Consider the following 8,758-nt stretch of genomic DNA (forward strand, 5'->3'; position numbering starts at 1 on the left):
ACTTGCATAGCAAAGGCTAATCTGAAAGATTTGTTCATCAAGCATAGCCTTTCACTAATAAGCCTGTCCAGCTAGAGTTGTGGTGCCCTTATGGTTGTTCGATTGCCTATCTATGAAAGCTCAGAGCTTGAACAAGGAGAAAGTTGACTCCACTCCACTTGAACAAGGAGAAAGTTGACAGAAGGCCCTTCAAGACCCTGGTCTTCTGCTGGCTTGTAAGGTAGTACTGAGATAGTATTTCCCAAAAAAATAATAGCTTTTATTTTGTCTCATTACTGTAGTCTTTCAAGAAGGGAGAGAAACCAGAGAGTGTCTATCTTTGCCAGCAAAGAAACATCTCTCTGATTAGTAAGCAACTTGTTCATTAATTTCCATTCCAAAACAATGTTTTCATTACCCGATTTTGCTGCTGCAGCCACAATTAGCTTGAGAAAGATTGAGCTGTTTATGTGCAACTTAAGATGGATGTCCAAGACACTGCTTTTCTAAACAATTGGTTTGTATTGCTGACTGATTTTCTACTAAACAGGCAGTTACTTGTATGAAGCTGTGATATTCACACTTTGTCTCCTGTTCAATTCCAGGAAATGTGTCTCGTGAGGATTAGACATGCTGCCATCTGCAATATAGACATTTCTATCAGCAGATATGACCAGGAAAACCTACTGTTTGTGAGTAATATCTTCTAAAAATAAGCACTGTCTCTTAAAAGTGAAATGGGAGAGTGACAAGTAGCTTTAAAACTATTCTTCTAGTTTGCAGCAGAAAATAGCCCACATCTGTGACTATCTGGAAGGCAAATAGCATGGGCATGAAGTGGGATGCTAATCCCCTCCCAGCCCAAATACAGCTTTCGAACCTCTGTCCCACAACAGTGCTGGGACTACTGGCTGGGATCATTGGCTGGAGACTCTCAAATGCCCTCTTGGTCCCAGCTCCATTAACCTGTGGGGGGGTTGGAAACCTCCTTTTTGTTCATATGGTGGAGAGGACCTGCAATAGCAAGGGGCCACGGAATGACACAGACATTAAAGCTACTCAAATGGAAAGGGAAAGCCAACATGGGTCAGACTAAGGGTCAAGATTAGACTGTCTCCTTATCTCATAGGACCAAGCTGGGCAGGCACTGAAGCTTCCATATGTGCCTCTGAATGAGGCACAGACCTTCTTTCGCAAATTACTAACCAAGAGAGTAAATCAGAGATTATAATTAGTTAAAGTAATACACAGCAGCTCTTCTTGTCTCTCTCCTAGCACTATGTTTTTTGTGCCACTAAGAGACAAATAAATGGACATCAACTTCTTAATATACTTGGTCTAAGGAGAGGGCTTTTACACTCCTAGCCACACCCTTGGCTTTGGCTTGAAACAGGGTTGTTACCTTTGTAAATACTGCTTGGGCAGTAATGCATTAGGCAAAAACAGTAACTGCCAGTTATCATCCTCTCCCACAAACCCACAAAGGAAGGAGAATTTTGTCCTCTCTCTCAGAGACAGCCCATAAAAAGTTCCCTGATTCGGTCTCTTGCCACAACTGAGAGGGCAGAGACCTGTGGCCTGGAACCTAGGAGCAGAAATAGGGCAGGAACCTTTTAGAAAGGCAATAAAAAGGTCAACTACTTATAGTTTGTGAAAACAGTAAGGAGTAAATAGTCCACCATTTAACTCCCTATTTCTACTGTTTTACTCAGTCATTAAGTCTCAGTGTGACGAATGAAAGCCATCATTCACAGAAATGCCTAGTATCTGGTTGGTCTGAGGGAAACTATTTCAGAGGTTTTTTAAGGCTACTGTTCGATTTTAGGGCAAAGCCAACCTTGTCTCTAAAAATTATGGTTTTCTAACAGGCACCAAAAACATCTGGCAACTTGAACTTCCAGATCAGAGAAGTAATCAGTACTGGCACTGAAAACATCTTCCCATGCTCTATGCCTCCCTGTCCCATCGGCAAGAGCTCAAGGACAGTCCATTATCCACCCTTGGTCAGGAATCACATCAACATTTCTGGAGTCTTGTACTACACAAAGTTCATGGAAGAAAAATAATCCTCTTGTAGTCCTAGCTAATGGGGAACACAATGTAAAGCACTTCCCTGCTTTCTGAGAGCAGGACACATAGAGCTGATTCAATTTCCATCTTCAAATTGCCATTCTTACCCATACACATCTCCTAGAGCCAATCTAGTAAACAAATAGGAAAAAGTTTTCACAACAGGACTCTGAGCGAGAAGAGGGGAGTCTGCTGAGGAGAGGCACCTGTCGTGGAGCCACCAGAGGAGCACTGTCCTGATGCACTACCTGTGCTCTGCAGTGGGTGCAGCATCCTCCCAGCAATTCCACTGATGAATGAATTTCGGGGGCACTTTTGATGGGTTTAAGCATGAGATGGCAGAATCTGATCTTTTAAATTAAGTCTGACTTCAGATAATTTTGGTCTGGGTTGCTTTTCATGACTTACCAAAGCTACAAAAGATGTGAAAGCAACAGGAACTTATCAGGAGAGTGTAATCTGGAGGGCACATGTATGATGCAGTATAGGAGAGAGTTGGCAGACATTTGTGGAAAATTAGCAGAAAAAAGATGATTGTTTGTCAAAAAGAATTTCTTTACAAAGTGATGATCTAAGCAAAGAATCCTGTAATTAGTCTGGAAGAGGAAAGAAACACTGCATTGGCTGAACCTGTTCTTCATCCCCCCAAAAAACTGCTCTGGGGCAGCTCCTCCATAAATATTTCTCTCCATAGCACATCTTGCTATGCAGCCTGCAGGCTGAGGTGAGTTATGTGGCCATTCTTGTCCCTAATGGTCTGATCCACTACACCCCATGTAAATCAGGAAAAAAATATTCTCATGGGAAAATGGGGTCTTGAAAAAGGCGCTGAAATACAGCAGAAAAATCAGCAGCAGTGTTGGCATGGCATAAAGGGCAGGGTGGATAATAATAGCAACAAAGAACTCTCAGAATCCTGAAAGCATGGCAGAGGCTAGGCTTTGCCACTAGGACAGTTGTTCAGGAGATATTTAAATGTTTTGAAGGAAAGCTCAGTAGGGCAATCATGCAGGGAGCTACTAAAAGGCTCTGTTTCAGCCGCAGCCCTGGGTGCTATGCACTAGCTGAGGATGCTGCTATAGAGCATGGCCTCTTCAGCACTTCTCCATGTGTCTGCAAGTATGCACATCCCCTAGTCCACCACCCTGTTGCATATGGTTCAGTCCATATTAATGGGCTGTGAAAACTGAAGCCTGCTTCCCAGCATCTTGTTAAAAGGTGCCTCCAGCAACCTGCACTCTAGTCAGCTCTTGTTCCCCTCTCTGGCAGCCACCTTGGCCATTTTCAGCTCAGTGAGTGACTATTTTTCCTACAGAAATTCAAGCCTGGAGCTGGAAGATCCCACCATCCAACCTCACCCTTTCACCCAGCCATGTTCCTACTGGCCACTGCATTCCCAGCAAATTCTTCCTGCATCCCTTCAGGTAAGCCATAGGGGAACACAGTAGCCATCTTCACTCTACACTGGCTCTTTGGAGTCTGGACAGACTGCAATTTTCTCAAATGTGTCCATTCTTCAATTTTTTTCTAATTTCTTCAACAATTAATTCTTGGTCTGTACCCTGACTCACTGAGTGCTGTACTTCTCTTAAGTAATGCATGCTAATGATCATCTCCTCTGGATTTTATAGCTAGTAGTGGTGAAAGATGAAAGCCCAATATTGCCTATTATACTGGGTCTACAGTCAGATATTAAAAGAAAAAACCCTCCAAGATGACATCTGTTGTAACCAGAGTTCATATATTCCTTCATGAAAATTCAACTACATAAAAAAAAAGAGACTGCAATAGATGGAGGATGATTCATGCTTAAATATACAGCTGAATGCCACTCAAAATTCTCTTTTCCCTAGTTCCTGCTGTTTCGTGAGTCCAGCAAAAGAAGAACTATGATCAGTGCTAACAAATCTCCATTTTCTCACCTTGCCCTTCAGCATTTCATTAAAGATAACAGTAAAATCTGGTGCTCTTTTGACATCATAGAAATAGCATTTCCTGGCTCTCTTCTTCTCTCTCCAGCGTGCTTTATCTTTCACCGCTCAGCAAATCTTCACATGAAACTAATGTTTAGCTGCAAAAAAGAAGTGTATGGAGGATATACATGAATACAGAAAGTAGCGAGACTGTTGCTGAATGGCTCTTTTTGGAGAAATTGGCCCCATTTCTGTGGTTAGTGAACAGCTGCTTCACTGCTGAGATTTATCAGCTAAAGACAAGGTGATACTAAATCTAGCAAAAGCCATAGAGAGCTGTGAAAGCTGGAGGGCTTCTTTCTAGCCATTCATTGGAAGGGCATGAGCCTATGCATTTACGTCCCAGAGAAGAATGCCCAGGCGTGTATGAGTAGCAGACCTGCTCCCTGCAGCTCCCACTGGGAAGAATCTCTCTGCTGTGAAGGGGTGATGCTATGGAGTGCCAACTAGAAGCAACCAAAGCAGAAGCCCTGAGGCAAGTGCCCAGATTGATGTCTGGCACAGTCTTCTGTATCGCTGAGCTGCAGAATTAGGTTAGAAACTTGAGAGAGGCAGTAGCATTTCTATACAGGTAGCAAGTGCTTCTTTGGACAATCCCTGATTTACAGCTGCTGTCTATCCATTTCTCTTGGTCATTTTGGTCCCATGGTCACTTTGGCTAACATCCAAAACAAATCTATGTCTTCTGCTCCACCTGTGCAAAACCTCAGGCTGAGGTGGAAGCTGGAAAGATATGCTGGATCATAGGAGAGGGTAGGGTACTACTGAAACCATCACAATCTTCCCTTTTTAATGCCTGCAGAAGCGAAGTGAGGTAGGACCATATTTACGCGGGGTTACGTCTTCATTATGTGCTTCTGAGGAATTTGCTGTAATTCAGAATGAAGTCATTGCAGTTTTGTGGGAGAAGATTAGCCTCCTAAGACACCAACACACCTCCAAAGCAGCCACAACTGGATTGGGTATGACTTGGTGGCATATGACCGCAGGTTGCAGGAATGAGATAGGGAGTGTCACACTCATGTAGTTATCCTACAGAAACCACGGAAGAAAAAAAAATGAGCTGGGATACCACAGACAGGAAAGCCAATGGAGAGAAGCAGGCAGACATAGAAGCCATCACCCAGAGGAACCTGGGACTGAGCTGTGTTTTGTGCAACACAAACATCTTGCTTACATTGCCAGTTTTCATTTGGCTTTCATGTGCCCATGAGTTTCACACAAGGTGTGATCCTCAGGGAGGATGCTTGAGGGGGGTCCTGTGAGGCACCAGCCCAGGAATATGGTGGTGAGGGAGGCCATGAAAATATGGCACCAGACACAGGAAGCAGGATGCCAGCCAGAAACCATGAAGATTACTTTGAAGGTAAGTCCGTGTTTGGTTTTTCCCTTCTTTCATGTCACAGGATATTCTGTCTCCTGAGGTTTTTATGGTTGCTCTGATAATTGAATGATTCTCTGTGGAAATAAAAATGTTATTTACAAAAATTCCTCACAAAAAAGTGGCCATTAACTGCCAGCAATTTTTCTAAATCACATGCTGCAATAACAACCAGAGCACTGATTAAAACCAAGGGCCCTGCAGATACACAGGGAAAATCACTCAAGGTTTCTTGCAAATTGCAATTTCACAAGCTGGCAACCCACCAAAGCACCTCAGCTCAGGCCTGGCCAGTAAAAGCAGAGGAACAGCTTTTTCATGTGTTTCTCTACTAAGGTTTGGTGTTAATGGAACAGAATATTCCAATAACCTTTTAAAAGGTTGGACTAATTCATTTCTTTGGGTTTGAGAGTGTTGAGCTGCATTAATTTGGTTATTGGGTAGTAAGTAATAAGTAAAGGGAGGCGACATAGAGGGAAGCAAGGAGGTGGTTTAAGGTGTTTTCATGTAGCAGTTGGTATAAAAAGACAGATGAGCTGACCAGTGGGAAATTTAGCTTGCTGACAGGGGACAGACACCCACAAGGTTGTTGTCTCTCCCTTGCATCACCAGCCCCTGAGCCAGGCTACACCTGCGCAGCTCCAGTACTATCATCCTGGGATGAGAGGGGTATGTGGGGATGAATAATTCAGCTGCAAATCAGCTCTCTGGCTGCACTGCATTTTTTTCTGGGTTGCTATTTTTAATTTAGATACTCCCACGTGTGTGTTTGGTGGATTAGAGACATATAAGAAATAGAAGAAGGTGGCTGATGCAGGCAGGTAGCAGAGCCTGGGGGTGGCAGAGGTTGAACCAGTGCTGGCCTAGCACAGGTCCAGTGCCACCTTCCTGCCGAGAGCAGCACAGGGCTGAGCACCTCTGAGTCTTACTTACTTTGGTGAGAGCTGAAAGTGCTCAGCACTGCTTGCTTGGATTTATACCCCTGTGTTGGCAATCACAAAGAAACAGCAGAGTTGTCCGTACAGTTATAGTTGCAGCTGGATGTCAGGGGATCCGGGTTCAGTTAAATAGCAGTATTTAACTCCTCTGCACAAACTTGGTAAATCCTTTTTCTTGTAGTTTTAGGTTTGTCAGTGGGAAAGTTGTTACCACTGCTGCCTTTGGTCTACCTCACCTTCCTCTGGGGAAAAATCGGTTGCTGCTGGTTTACAGCTACAGAAGATAACTCATGTGGGAGCCTCTTCTGCTGTTGGGTGGCATCTTCCTGTTGTATTTTTTAATCACAAACATCAAAGGAGAGAGTCATCAAGATGGTTTAAGAGGAAGTAGAAAGGTTTTAGCTGCAGCAGCTCAATGAGATGAGGGACTGTAGGAAACCATGGGATGGAAAAACCTGCCTATTTGAGCAAAAGTAAAACTATCATTATATGCACATCTTCATGAGAATCCAGATTTCTGGAAGAGATTGGCTAGCATTTTGATTTGTACACTAGTTCCTATAGATTATAAAACCAAAGATCAAAACATAAAGAAAACCCTGTCATGTCTGAGAATCTTTCATTTTCCCCCTTGTTGTGTATACAGAATCCAGTGATGAGATCTAATACTAATAATAAGTGTTTTTACAAAGTCTAGACTGCTTTTGCAAATCCCTGGCTGGTAAAGGTATTCATGTCTTCCTGTGGACTCAAAGAAAGCTTTGAAATTTATAGTAGGTTGTTCCTTGTTAGGTTATATGAAGTCTCAACTCTTCAGCTGGATATGGGGAACTTCTTAAAAATGAGATAAGAGGTAAGCAAGTATTTGAACCCCAAAATGAATTAACTACTGTGAGATCATTCCATAGATTACTGTCAGGGTGGTGTAAAGTATTTATGTTTTTCAGGCATAATGTTCTGTGCTACCCCTTCTCAGCATCTACATAAAGGTCTTAATGAAAGAAAAGCCCTTCACTTCTTTCCCTATTTCTTGATCTTTGTGATCAAGAAAATCGTGGACTAATGCTTAATTGCTTAATTCCAGGTCAGGAAAATCTCAGGGTTCTCTCAGATTTTGGGGGGGGGAAAGAAGCAAACCAGAAAATGTAGGAATGTAGTGAATGTAGTGAACAGAAAGCGTAATGATGAAGAAGCCAACATCCTTTGCAAAGAAAGTCAAGAAATTTCTTGACTAATGGTTCACAAAGTCTGGTCGTCAGTTTTAACCATGTGATATCCAGGGGAGTGGACCAAAAGGCATTATCAGTTACACTCCATTCAGAAAGTAGGTAGTTGGACAACCAGCTAAATATCTAACAAACTCCATTTGTCATGCACCTTTGGCCTCCTCCTTCTCCTTGGAGAACAACAAACACCAAGTACACACCACATGGTGGCTTCTCACACCAAAATTTTATGAAGAGTAGATACAATTTTAAAACACAAAACAACATGCCAGACAAATGTTTCTCTGTCTTTCTTAAGACATGAATTGAATCACCAAAAACTACTCTTGCCTGCAGCCCCCAAACAAGTCTACGAGCATTGAAACAGAATCTGGCTCAAGACACAGAGCCCTTGGAGGCATCAAGGCAGGAATGAATTGCTATATCATTAGGAAGCCAAGACTGTTTGCTTTCCCAGGGGATATGAAGCATTCAGTTTGCAGCTCATACTTCACAAGACACTGAGCCATAGCACTGCCCCAGTGCATTTTGCACGTGCACTACAGACCATTTTAGGGTTTCTAAACTTAATTATTTTCTTCTCTCTAATGGCATTCTAAAAGCATGATGTCAATTTCTTAGACACCTTTTTACCCACTTAATTCTCCATCACTCCTTTCAGATTTTTGGAAAGTTGTTGGTATGTAAATTTTGCTTTCTAGTTGTTCTTCTCCAATTTTGTTGAAGCTCAAATGACTAAAGTGGCAGCCATTTTCAACCTGTGAATAAGCTGTAGTACAGTCATTTGGTAGATTTCTGTCATGAAAGCACTGTCATTTGATTTCCCACCAGCAGTTTGGTAAGTCAGAGACTTCTAACAGCCTGTGGTAACCATCTCCCAACACATCTGTGCAGCCAGTGTCTGTGTTGGCTCCTAGCTCCAGGCTCCCTCAGCATACAGAGAAGCTCCTTGAAACTCCACTGCATTAGGAAGATGTTTTGGAGACATCACCCAACACCCTGCGCCAGCATCACTCCAGGTCGTGAAATGCTCTCAAGCATGCATTTGTGACAGTGGATGTATAGAGGTATCACCACTCTCTTCAGCAGTGTCACTGCTCCCCAGCATGATGTCAGGCACACCGTGTCCTGCAGTCCAGAAAGTGCTGCTGAGTGATTGTCCACGGCCTCCTTGTCCTGTGTTGAATTAAC

General features: G+C 43.0%; 1 long non-coding RNA gene across 1 annotated transcript; it reads left to right on the forward strand.

The window, feature by feature from the left end:
• The first annotated feature begins 279 nt into the window (after positions 1–279).
• On the forward strand, positions 280–3,455 carry LOC113954703. Its single transcript, XR_003530314.1, has 3 exons — positions 280–348; positions 585–671; positions 3,365–3,455. It is a non-coding gene; the product is annotated as an uncharacterized LOC113954703 (long non-coding RNA).
• Positions 3,456–8,758: the final 5,303 nt, after the last annotated feature.

This window comes from Corapipo altera, unplaced genomic scaffold, assembly GCF_003945725.1.
Source record: "Corapipo altera isolate COAL_440 unplaced genomic scaffold, ASM394572v1 44b, whole genome shotgun sequence".
NCBI lineage: Eukaryota > Metazoa > Chordata > Aves > Passeriformes > Pipridae > Corapipo > Corapipo altera.